Source organism: Anticarsia gemmatalis, chromosome 1 (genome assembly GCF_050436995.1).
Source record: "Anticarsia gemmatalis isolate Benzon Research Colony breed Stoneville strain chromosome 1, ilAntGemm2 primary, whole genome shotgun sequence".
Lineage (NCBI taxonomy): Eukaryota > Metazoa > Arthropoda > Insecta > Lepidoptera > Erebidae > Anticarsia > Anticarsia gemmatalis.
In genome coordinates, this window is record NC_134745.1 from 12,886,168 (window position 1) to 12,899,952 (window position 13,785).

General features: G+C 33.9%; 1 protein-coding gene across 2 annotated transcripts in view; it reads right to left on the reverse strand.

Annotated features, from left to right (window-relative positions):
• Positions 1 to 13,785, reverse strand: part of LOC142979368 (uncharacterized) — a 59,571-nt gene continuing 45,786 nt past the window's right edge. For both annotated transcript variants that reach the window (XR_012959832.1, XR_012959833.1), the window contains exons 3-5: positions 8,642 to 8,740; positions 7,862 to 8,214; positions 1 to 93 (exon numbers count right to left, since the gene is read on the reverse strand). The gene's annotated coding sequence lies outside the window, so the exon portion shown is untranslated. The remainder of the gene's footprint in view (positions 94 to 7,861; positions 8,215 to 8,641; positions 8,741 to 13,785) is intronic.

The window sequence follows — 13,785 nt, forward strand, 5'->3', positions numbered from 1 at the left end:
CTTTTATCTTAGAACATTATAAACTTCGGAAACTGTTTTTCTTAGTTGAAAAGTATGTGTAGAGAAGACCGGTGGCAATACTTTCTTGGCTATCTGAAACAAAAGAAAGAAAATACTTGGTGATCTAAGTTTTTAGATATTGTATTCCTCTTTCAAAACCTAAAATTATAACTGTTTTCTATAACTTAGGGTTTTGAAAAAATTGGTGCCGAAAAAAAGATAGTTCTTCTTTTTCGCCATGGAGTCCAAGATTTATTTGATTGTTAGGTTAGCAAGATCATCATTCATCTAATTACTAAAATATACCTGAATAAAAATATGTAATTGGAAATGACCGTAAAAAGTAATGAATCAAAGTGCCGTATTTTGTTGTAGTCATCATTATACCAAACTAAATAGCAATTATGATGTACGCGTAGCTTCGTAATACGAACATTCAATGGCACATAGCGTATTAATTGCCTAGTAATATTACCTGGATTATTTCGCAATACGACGCGACGGGTGCGGGGAGAGGAGGGGCGAGGGGGCGAGGGAGGGGGGACACTCTTGCGCACACATGTGACACCCGTATAAAGAGCGTTATTCTGGGATTAACGATCGATGTTATCGAGGGGAGAAATGAATGCAGTTATGAGAGAAGCACGATGTTTTTTTACAATTTAATTCACATTAAATTGTAGTGATTACGTTGAAGGGATATTTGTGTACAAGTAGGTATGTTAAAGACAAGATGTATGTGAATGAAGTAAAAGAATTTTTTTTGTGATCGCACCAAGTGGTGTTCTTTGGTCTGCGTTGGAAAAAGGCGTGATTTTATTTATAATGAAATGATAATTGTTATAAATATTACAAATCATTAATACGAAACTAAACAAAACTGCACAAATTTTATTCATCAAAACTAAGTCTTAAACAAACAAAACATAAAAATGCTAATGCAGACACACTTCCGAAATAAAATGTATTACAGACCGGATAATAGCCGTGACGAGAAGCGTAAAAAAACTAGTTCTTTTGCATAAAGCTAACTTGATACGCGATTCACGTCGACATAATGCTTTACTAGTATTTGCCCGTGGCTTCGTCCGCGTGGTTTGTGACTTAAGACAGAATTTTCATACAAACTTTAATCTCCTAATTTATTCCCTTGGGGGTAGAATTGATTAAAATCCTGATTTAGCGGATGTCTACGTCATAACATAACTACGCCAAATTTTAGCCCGATTCGTCCAGTGGTTTGGCCTGTGCGTTGATAGATCACTTTTTCCCGGTTTCTGAGGCACATTTAAAGGCAGTTTATCTATTCAAACTGTCAAATTTATATGAGCTTAAACGCTATTGAATAGATAAACTACCGCTAAATATTCCTCAAAAACCGAGGGCTAGTCAGTGAGTCAGTCACTTTTGCGTTATACATTAGGTCGGGGAAAAAGTCTTTTCGCATTATAGTATGTTTGAACTTGTAAATAACATAATTTAATGTGAAATAACATAATGCGAAAACTTTTTCCCCGACTTAATATTTATGTGTGATTCTCGATAGTGGTCATGGTGAAGTGACGTCACATACATAATAGGTGCGCGCGCGTGAGTCAGCTGACAGGCTCGCGGTCAATGACCTCGCTGCGACTGCACTCGCGCGCATTCTCGCTCCCTTATGGACAGTGCAGTTTACGGCAGAAATATGAGCTAATAAGATTTGCATTCTTACTTATAGTTTTATTTGATTTGGTTACGTAAAATGAGGAAAGAATAAATTAAAAATGTAGTGTGTATTCTATATGATTAATTAGGATTTATTGCATGTAAAAATACTGGAAATCGTTATTTAAAATAAGTATCTATATCAAATAATCAGGCAATTGAATTGTTAAACTACCGGGAAAATTGTTACTTTCGTAGTCCGAAACTTATAACATACTTTTTTACTTTCATCATGATGATATTTAAAAATGGTTATAACTTCCTTAAAATTGTCACATAGCGGTAGTTGACGGTAATTCATAACAAAACCCACAACCTCAGTTTACCTGTTTATTAAAGTAAATAGTAGAAAAACTACTCAACGGGTTTTGATGGAACTTTCCTATTTACGACGAATATAAACAACACATTTTTTATGTCAAAATCAAAACAATTCTTCGAATAACACAAGGAAACCAATACGTTTTATACGCATTGCGTAATGAACTCACAAAATTGGTATAAGGAAGCAGTTCAATGAATTCTGATGATTCAACATGACGTTATAAAAAAGGTCCACGCACCATAGATACTTGTCACGCAAGGGGCTAAGGACTGAATATTGGGCCTCTTTTAATTAGTTATTGTTGCCCTTTAGGCCCTTGTAATCGTTAGTCAACTGTTAAAAATGTTTCGTAATTACAGTTTTATTAATGGGAATAAAAGACGTTGTGAGCAGATTTGTGTCTTATTTATCCATAATTAGGTAATGAACCTAACTATGGATAAAATAAGCTGAAGAATGTTTGAAACTAACCAAAAATCTAATGGGAGAATAAAATAAATCCAATACCTAATAGTCCTAATAGAAGAAGACCCTACCAATAAAAAAGAAGATAAAATACGTTCTTGCGTGTGTGGTAAATATTGGGTACGACGAAGTTTATGATATTTTGATTATTGTCACGATAGTAAAACTAATTTCGGTTATTTGTATTTTCGTATTTCTAAAGCAAACTATATTGCTATACTTCTTCAAGTGAATGAGTAAGACAACATACCAAGTACGCAAACGAATAAACAACCAGTCTCACCAAGAAACGAGTTTTATAAATATCCATTCGTATCATTAAAGGTAGGCGTCGTATCTTTTTACGCCCTATAACGGTACCAAAGTGCAACGAACTGCACCTAAACCGCATGTAATCAAAGTTAGGGTTGCCAGATCCAGACTAATCATTTCACTGGACATTACTGATACGAACGGAATCAGAGTTTTGGCCTCCGAGACTATACTAAGCAGAAAAAATTAAAACGTTTTTTATTTCGACTTTTGCAGACTTTTTGTAGTAAAAAACTAGTATTTTTCATTCCTAGACAGGAAAGTAAAATACTGGACTATACGCAAATTTCTGGGACAATCCCGGCCATCTCTCTCTCTCTCATGCTATGAATCCCATATGGTAGAGGGGTCAGCCTTCCTTATCCTTCTCCTCCATTTCGCTCTGTCGAGAACATCGTCTTCGGAAACCTCACACTCACTCATGTCTTTTTGCACTACTGTTTCCAATCTAGTTTTCGACCGTCCTCTGGATCTACGACCGGGGAGGGAAAGCTGTAGTGCCTTGTTTCCTACGTAGTTTGCAGGCTCTGGCAACCTTAATAGAAGTGCAAGCGAAAGTAGAGACCTTTCACCAGATCGGCCATTTTCATACAATTTCTATTAACAACAGTCACGGAAAATCATTCGTGCTGCACCAGATAACGTTGTTATTAGCTATGTATTTATCTGATGGAAAAAACTGATTCATTGATGTTAGTCACCGGCTTCAAGTTGGGGTTATTTGTGCACGGAAATATTTGTATGCAATGTTTCAAGAAATTAAGTAACCGTGACTGTTTGTGGTGTTTAAGAGGTTTGGAGTTAATCACTTATGTGAGAAGTAAAATTTGAGATGTCATATACGATTCTGAGCTAAAGAAAGTCTATAAAGTCGGTGTATGTGAAAATCACAATAAAGATTTAGTGCTAAAATTGATTATCATTTGATTTTACTTCATAACTTCGAGTAAAAAGTATTGCTATCGATTTATTAAATTGACTGTCGGTATGAGATCATTTTGTTCTTCTCACACGTCATGATCATGGACATTTTTCATAAACAAAGATACTAATGTTGTCTTTGGAATGTTCTGCAAAAACCATGATTTACGTTTTGTTTTTCCGTACGATGTAAGTTTTTGATCTTTGAACTTTATGTATTGGAAAAACAAGTGTGGTTATTATAAATCACCAAACTACAGAACCATTAATAAAAATAAACTTTCAACAGTTTAAAGCAAATAAACCGTTTGAAATGAACCTGTTCATTTGACCCGACACACAATATTCTAAACGATGAAAACGTTTAGGAAAAGCAATTCGTTTTCAATACAATTGGATGGACGTTTCTGAACGACAAAAAAATGGCGGCTGTGAATTCTGTCGCTTAGTCATAGTTGCAAGAAATTGATGACTAAAGTCCAACAACTTAGCAGAGAAACTTGCATGCTGGGTTCGCAGCTGACGGAGATATATAAAAATCAATATAAAGAACATTAGTGACCCGCAGGCTTATGCAGATGACGGTGGCCTGTCCGATACATAATACAAAGAATAGTTATTTATATTTTAGATTAATCGAGCAAACTAAGGCTCTACTAAGTTGTCGGACTATAGTAAATAGCTGTTTAAAGTTTGAGGTCACTGCTATTATCATTGCGAGACTAAAGATTTGGTTCAGATAATTTTTACTTCTTTACGCCAAGTGTAATTTGAAAAGTATTATTTGTTAGTTAGAATAATTACAAAAATTGGAAATAATTGCTTTAATTACATACAAATAAAAGGTACAGCAGAAGTTTACGCTCTGCTTCTTCATATTCAAAATGGATGCCGTATAAACTGTAACTCTTTTTATGGGAATTGGAAGACAGATTATATTGTTAATATTTTTTTTGGCTTTCTTAATCCAGCAGGATAGATCTGAGAAAGAATCCTCTTAGTTAAAATAAGTAAAGTTGTCTTAATGCAAACCTGCCTAATAATTTCTTTGACACCCGCACATGCCCTGCGTGGTGGCACCAGACCTAATCCCTGCATCGTTTGGGAGGAGATTCTTCTCAGCAGTGGGACAGACATGGGTAAAACAAACCTGCCAACTACCAAGCACTATACAGTCTTTCATTATGCCAGAAAAATACCTTATTTTCCATTTTCCAGCTTCTTCGGTAGTCAAAAGGTTATATAATGTTCCTGTGTTCCAGATTCAATGCTGCAGTACCAACATTCATCTACTCAATAGTATAGAACCTTTGCGGCAGTACTGAGCTCGAAGCCCGGCCCAGCCTTGGCCCAGTTTACGATAACCGAGCTAAATCCTAGTTTAAATCATTCAGTGAGTAAATTAGCACAGAATCCATAATTAGTATTTCTTATAAACAATTCGCTCCGGAAATTTACCTTTATTTCTAAATAGTTGAGGCTACACTGGTTTCATAAAATCGAAAAGCCTGTTATAATTACTGAATATTTTCTTTAAATAGGTAACTATACTAATGAATACATTTATTAGATCTAACGGCACATTTTTTGTTTTAGTGAGTATTTACATAAAAATTACAATGATGATACTTTTATCCGAATACCCGCTTAAACAAAAAAATTATCGAATTGCTAAAAGTTACTCTCGGGGCAATGTGTCATTCGTTTTTTTGTATTTATGCCAAAATAATACCTACCTATCTGATTACTTTCAAATAAAAATATTGCCATTCAATATAACAATAGGAATCGAATATAACCTCGAAAACAAGTCAACCGTTTTATTCAAAACTTTCTATTGGTTCTGTTATAAAAAATACTGAAATTGCTTGTTATTTCGATGGTGTACCTATTATTTCCAATGATTGACATTTTATATCCAGTTACAGTTAGAATATGATATTTCTGAATCGTTGCAATATAAGCCTGAAATTATAAGTACGTTTACTATTTGACACCTTTGTTAATTGATATCTATTGCATTTAAATAAATGGCTTGCAAATCTGGTCTGGACTTTATTTCTTTATTTGTCTGTGGAGGTAATTTTCTATGTACGAGAAAAGATTAGTGACTTAATATGATCAGTGAGAAGTACCTTCTAAGAATACAAGCGTGTTAATAAAGAATATCTCATTGAAGCAGTCGAAGTTTTGGAAATATCTTGTAGCTGGTAGATAACGACGATTACGAATTAAAGTCTCAAAACATGATAAATTTTCCTTGCTCACATTATAAGAGAACAAACAACAAAAACACAGTTATTTCCTTCAACAAACTTCATAGAAACATCACAATACCTACATTGAAAACCAAACAACAGAGCGCAGTAATATTTTCGGAATATACCGTGTAGCAATAAATCATCCATTAATATTTCCGTGGCTACTTGCCTACTAGCCGCCATGACAGTACGTCAGACGGCCGGCCGCGGCCTGGGCGACTGACCGGCCATGATTATTTTGTTTAGATACTCTTGAAAATACTGGCATTCGTTTTAGTTTTTCAAATAGTTTATATGCCAATACACTGAATGCATGTTGATGGCTCTTTTCCGGTCGAAAATATATCCAAGATTTACAAAAGCAATTTCTTAAACGTCTATTATTTGCAGTCTATAGTTCCTTGTGTTAGATCTGAAGCAACTGTTACATTTGTATAAAACGAGTTTTTATCCATCAAGAAAGAAGTTTTGACAAAGTTTAATAGATAATTTATGGACTATAAGGAGCCTCTTTAAAAAACGTTTTTTTTGTTTAGGCAAGCTATGGCCCTACTGCCTCGCCTTCGTAAAAATATCGTTATTTAAATATAATATTATTATTAGAGCATAAAAATACGACCATTAAGAAATAATGTAAGGAAAAACAGCGGATATATACCTACCAGGTTATACACAGAAATCAGTTTTGTATTTACTACTTATTTGTTATTCCAAGACACAATTAATAACATAATTGAGTAAATATTTACCGGTATATTACAATGGGATCATCGACCACTGAACTGAATTATTTATGTATAATTCCATAATATAACAATAAACTTTGACATAGGTATTCGAGTAGGCATATAATGTCTATAATTATCCTGGTGTGTCGGAACTTGGCAGTATTTACGTCAATGGAATAACTTAATTAGTACTTAAGAACATTTAATTTTTTTTTTAATCTTAGGACCACGGCCTGTGCAAACGTTCGGAAGTGCCGAAACGTCAAGAAAGCCAAACTAAATAATACAGGATCACATCAATCCTCGTGTAATATTTAATTTGAAGACCCAGTTTAAACCCTTTTTGGATAAATATCAAATAATTATAATTTATCATACGGAATTTTGACAGACGTTTTCTTACTCTGACTTTATCTGCCATCTATGGTTATCTAACACTTATTAGTAATAGCTCCAAACGTTTCCTAGTTTAAAACCTGATTTTAAACTTCGGACCAAACCAAAAAAATCTCCGTTTATAAATATTGACCATTCATAAGAAATGCTTAGAACAAGCAAATGCGCACGCGACGTTAGTCACGTAGGAAACTCGTACGATTGCAAAACAAATGTTATGCAAATTAGCGCCTTGTTACTAAAATATACGTAAAACATTTTGCCATATAACCTTAGGCTTTAAACTAATGTTAAAAAGAAAGAGGTTATCAATTTAACTGGTTTTTTTATCTGTATTTTACCTTTAAATAGCAGTAAAAGGTTATTTTCGGTACAAACATCGTATAAAAATTTGTGGTATAACCTTACATTTTTAACTTACTTTAAAAGAAGGAGGTTATCATGTCGCTTCTGTATTTTTACCTTAAAGTAGTTTGTTGTTAGTTAAAGGTTACTTTCGGTACAAACCTTGCTCTTTATGATAATGTCAAATACAGGGTTTATTATCTTTGGTACCATTGAAAATAATGAGGCAAATACTAACATTTTCACTGTTTATTTTAACTGAATGGGTGGATAAATACACATTCTAATGATTATAAAAATAGTGCTACCTTCTTAATTAAAAAAAAAGTTTTTACTTTACATGCAAAGGAAATAGGCTTCTGCCGACCCGAAACTAAATAAAAATAGGAATATAATCTTACCGTTTTGTCACATCCTTGTAGAAGTATCTTCAAATCCATTGGCTTTTTGATAAATAGAAGTCAATTGCGTTAGATACAATAACATCAAAATGAAACTAATCATCAAAACTAAAAAAGTGACAACCACAAACTTTATAAATTGCGTTATTTGTGTGACTATTTTACAATATTCACATTAAAAGCATTACTTGTTTACAAAGATGTGGTGAATTAAAGACGTAAAATAATAGTTTTGATGGAGATAGAATCTTGATGTTAAAGTATCTTTGAATAAGACGTTGTGTTAAAAGCCAGTGGCAAGACTATGCTGTGTGATTCATTCTTCAGGAGCTCAGCGGGATTGTGGCCGTTACCTGTGAAAAGAAAAGTTATTAATTAAACATGTCATTTTATTAGATTATTTATTCACTTTTAAAAGACAACTCCCACACTTAGAATTTATCTTAAAAACAACGAACGCAAAGTAGAACCAGACCCAGAACCACTATTTGTGGATGACACAAATATAGATTAAAATCCAAAACTAAATTACCCAAATATTTGCTCCATACCATATACGAATCGAACCCTTGACTTCGTTATCGCATGATAATCTACGTGTTAACTGTATAATTCACACCTAGGTCCGTATTAGAACAATATCAACATAAAAGAACTGCTTTAAGAAACTGTGAGGCACATCAAAAAAGTTTTCAAAACTGTGCGTGCAAGTTGATTTAGCGCTAATCTATATCTAAGACCTTACTTGCAGTTAAAGATTGCTTTAATTTGATACATTACAGTGGGTTCCTAGTGTCCGGTAGCGGTTCCTGCGGCAGCGGCAGCACCTTCGGCTTTCCTCTCTCCTTCCATATCAGATCTTCACATGGCAACCAGCCTCTGTGGTCAAACAAAATACATTACTAGCCTAAACTACGTGCACTTTTTTTGCAAACGATTAAGGGTTTTGTAAGAAAATATATTATACACTTTAGAAGCGCTATTTTCTACAGTCGGTACAATAGTGTAGTCATTGTTCAAAAGTTTCTACTTGAAAAATTAGCACTAGTCCTTCATTCAAAATGTCTCGATATTTACTTGGATACCTATGAGAAGCACTAACCATTACCAAGCAAGAACCATTTTCTTTAAGTAATAGGTTCTGTATTCAATCTAATCTCAGTATTGGTCACTGTTACTGTTAATGATTATGTAATCTGGATCACTCACTTAAATGTATTTCTGTTCCTTACAATGTATTTAATGACAAAATTAATGGTTACATGGAACATACATATTTAGTTACAAATAAACCACTGTTTTCTACAACATTAAGACGTAAGCTTCCTGTTGTGTTTTCAAGAAATCCCTTTTATTATTCAAAATAATATTTCCTCATAGCTGATATTATACTAAGGCGGACAGTTTAAAAAAAATATTGTATGTCCTTAATACATAAGTATAATTTTCATTCGTAAAACCTCATTAAAGACATTTGAAATCAAAGTCTTTTCAGTGCCGATGATACAAGGTTATAATCTAAGAAAACATTTAATTTAAGTATCAAAGCCAGCTTCAAAAACAAATAAAAAAATATACCAAACAAAACAGCAACTCCTACATAGATAGAATAGACAGCGTAATGAAACATGAAAGAGATTTGTGTGCAAACGATCCGTCGTATAGGACCGGACGATATAAACTATATACTGTGACGTATATTCACAATAGTTACTGAAGGTGTGGGCAATAGTGGGCATTATATACACACCTCCACGGCTACGAACAATGAATGAACGAGTGATTAAATAATAAATATCTTTGATGAAATCTAAAGCCACTGACACACAGTGAAGATACTTTAGTATTTTAAATTAAGATAAAATATTGCTCACTTTATATCTGTTAGCCGTTTGTGATTGTTCATTCAGATTCATTCATCAAATTTGGAGTCTGCAATGCAGTTAAAAATGCTCGCAAGAAAGGTATGACTAGAGTCATATTTGAAACTACATACCCCGATGTAGTTTGCCTTATTATTTTGAATAAAATGTAGCCAATAGTTTTCAGGAATATACAAAATGTAATTTCCTAGTGAAAAAACTTTTCCAATCACACCAACGGTTTCTGAAATGATAGTGTTCAAACAAAGAGACAGTTCTCAGAATAGACGAATCAAAATCAAATTTTGTAAAAGACGTGTCCACGAAAAACATGTTTTGAACTGTCGTTGTAAAGAAAAAATATGTTTTCACGTTAATTGAGGTTTAGATGTCGTAAATTGTCACATAATTGTAACGGATAAACAAAATACGAACAACGGCCGTTTATTTCAGAGAACTGTTTCACTATTGGTGGGTTGCAGTGGCGTGATACATTCTTGAACTAAATCCCGAGATACGTAGATACTTGAAAAACTTGTTGGAACTATACAATAATGAAGTTTCTAACATATGCTTCGATATCATCAATTTATTATGAACAATTTTATTAAAGTTCCACTGAAGGGAAAGGATCTACTCCAGTAAAATGGGCCGATCAAACCTTGAGTTTAGTTTGTTTCATAGCAGCTGGAATTATGTATCAGATATTCCTTGATAGACATACCTTCTAACAGATTTACAATATGGGTTTCGTCTAACAAATAAGTAGATAAAAATAAATGTTATTAAGTAGATCATACTAAAAATTGGTTACACATCGGTCGTGTTCCACTAACCTAACGATTCTATTAACCATAAATAAGTTTCCCAGATTAAATAGTTTTAAAATGATTAAATAAATGTTCCAATTCGTCAGCTGAGCGCACACATCCCTTTATTTATCTCTACGCAATCTGCCAACAGTTCCAACCAACGTAGTAAACTATGGTCTCATTTCACAGCTGACTTCTCTATTTCCAATTTTTCCACGCACTTCGTAAGCATTCATGCCAAATTCTTATAAAAAACGGGAAGTTGATAAGACAATACGCACGATATTGTCTGGTATCGTCAGTTGGCTGTCATCCAGGGTAAAACACCGGTCTCGTTGTTAGCGAAAAGCGAGTTTAGTTAACGAATGACTAGACATTTTCTTTAGATTACAATCGAATGCAGAAACATTATTTAGTGATGATCAGAAGTATTTTTATCCTTACACTTGAAAATGACAATGTTGCTTAAAGTTGAGGGATGATTTTGCATTCTGTCGTACCACATCTCCACTGCCTAAGTGACTTAACAAATATTTTTCATATTATTGCGTTGTTTAGATCCACGATTTTGATATAATTTATAATTATTGCATGTAGTTCCACAAGATGCATTGTGTTCGCATAGGAAATGATATCATTGTTTCCCATACGCAGTTCATTTAATCTGATTTGAAGAAGCAATTAAGGGGAATTGGTTAGAAGGTCCCATTGCGATTTGCAGGAAAGAAAGGAAATCTGAAAATCTCGGGGTCTGTCACCATTATAGTGATTATGTTAATTTAAGATCTTTTTCTCAGGCCTATGACACTGCCATCAACTTAAACTTCTAGTGTTGTATGTTATTTGGTGTGAAATCGCTACTCGCTCTCAATCAGGCTAGTGCCCACTCGAAAGCTAGAACCTTTGATGTCAGATCTATATTCACATTGGAGCAAAGTGTTGTTTTCATTAATGTTATTAACTTTCGTTACAGTTACCCAGAGGTACAGTTTTATTTTGGGACGACTAGTTTTTTTTTCTGGCATCGATCTTTGAGCTAGGAATCGTATGATACAGAGACATGGTCAGCTGATTTGGTCGATGAGAAAAATGTTTTTAGATACTACACACGTACAAAAAACCACGCTTTCTTCCCATAGGAGTAGGCAGACACCTGAGAACGCCACTTGGTACGATCCTTACCAACTTCTCATGCTTCATTCACATCCATATCTAGTCACATACGGTCTTTTGTAATAATATTAATAACATGTATTTGAGGGAATAATTTAGGGTGCTTGGTGGTGGATTTAAAGAACCTCAAAGTTAGGTTTCGAGATACGAAGTAATAAGTAGAACATAGGTTTTTAGAAATGGAGATTGTGGGATGAAAGTAATCTTCTTGAAATGGAATGGATCTAAAAATTTACTTTAAATTATAGAATGCGAGCTCAAAATGCTCTCGAGATGCTGGGAAGCGAGTTCAAAAGCCTAATTTAAAATTTCTAGTGATAACTGTCTTATTGAAAACCTACATTAAATTTTTAGGTGGGCTAGTTGTTTACAGATCCAGCACGCTGGCCAAATGTTATAACATATCACATACCTTCACAAAAATAAAACAAAATAAAAGCTTCTAGTTCACTTTAGTACGGTACGAAACGGTACAATGGTTGATAAATATCATTTCGACACACTTTGTGGTAGTGGCGTCAGGGCTTCACTGAGGGGGCGGCGGTGGCGGGGGCGGGGGCGCCGGGGCTCCGGGACCAGGACCCACGGCCGCGTCGGCTACTACCGTCTGCTCAGCCGGCATCCGGCCCCTGGGACCCAAAAAAGATATTCTTTGTATATTTACTATCGTATGAGACCTAAAGTAGTTTTAATTTTGACATTTATTTTTGTATATTGATTTTTGCATTGACGGTCCAAATAGGTGCAGCCATTTTGGACTGCTTTAGCAATGCGATTAAGTTGTTGAAAGGAAAACTTGCATGTCAAAGTGTCTAGTTTGTGAAGGTATGAGAATTACTGTTACATTTGGCCAACGTTGTGAATTGTGGACAAGATTTAACTGGGTTTTCCTGTATCATATTGACAATAGACTTAAACCTAGGAATGGGAATACTTAGGGACTACGACCAAAATTAGCTAAAAAGTTAAATAATATTTTTTATTATTGTTTGTGTTGCTGCATTACTTTTATTCGGTATCTGGGTGAAAACAAAAATTAATTTAATAAAAAATTCTAGACTCTCTGATTGCCGTATTGTCAGGAATCTAATTTCAAAGGACCCATCAACGGGTCTTTGAAGATACACTAGTATTCAGGGACTCACAAGTCGGTCTCCTTAATGGGTTTATGCAGACGACCTACGTTTATAAGTAGAGAAATCGAATTAACGAATATCTTAGTACTGCATACTGATAATATTATATTTTCAGAACTTGTAGTCTAAAATTATCTGCTACATTTCAAGTAGTTACTGACGTAAATCATTGAACACTATTGTAAATCTGTGACGGACACAATTTCACAGCCTCTTTACTCAATAGCAATACAATTTAGCAATTAACTTGACTGCAAGACCTTGAACGACTTGACAGACTGTCTGTTCGTCGTTCTCATTGTCATGGACATGTTAAGATGTCTACGGATGATTGAAAGTGAAGATTGAGTTATGTAATTTTGTATTTTTAATTGAATTTCGTTTTTTATTTCGTCTTCGAATGAGCATCATATACTTAGTTAAATATGCTATAAACTGATGACTCTTATATGACCTCAATAGGCGGATAATTGTCGAATATTCTATTACAAAAAATTTAAAAACCTCTCATTTTTATTTAGCTTACTCTTGGTATGCAGATTTCAAATTGATAATAAACAAATTTGAAAACTATTAAGAGCATAACTATTTATAACAGTTTTACAAAAAAATCTATCTATATAATGTTATTATACTTTAACAGGAAACAATATTAACCAGAATTCTTGAAATACTAAGCAATCAGGTATTTACCTACGTGTTCCAGTTATAAGTCGAGTTAAATAAAAGGAAAATAAACAATTAAGGATACACGACTATAAGTAATTCTACTTTAATTAAATCGTAAAATCATTTAATAACACATAAGATTTCTTCCATTAAAATAAGATTTTAATGAGACGAATAGCGAATTAGCGAATACAGGTGATAAAGTATAAGAGAGCAAATATAATAATGCAAAAAAGATCAAGCGAGTAAAATTCTTAATCATTGGATCCACT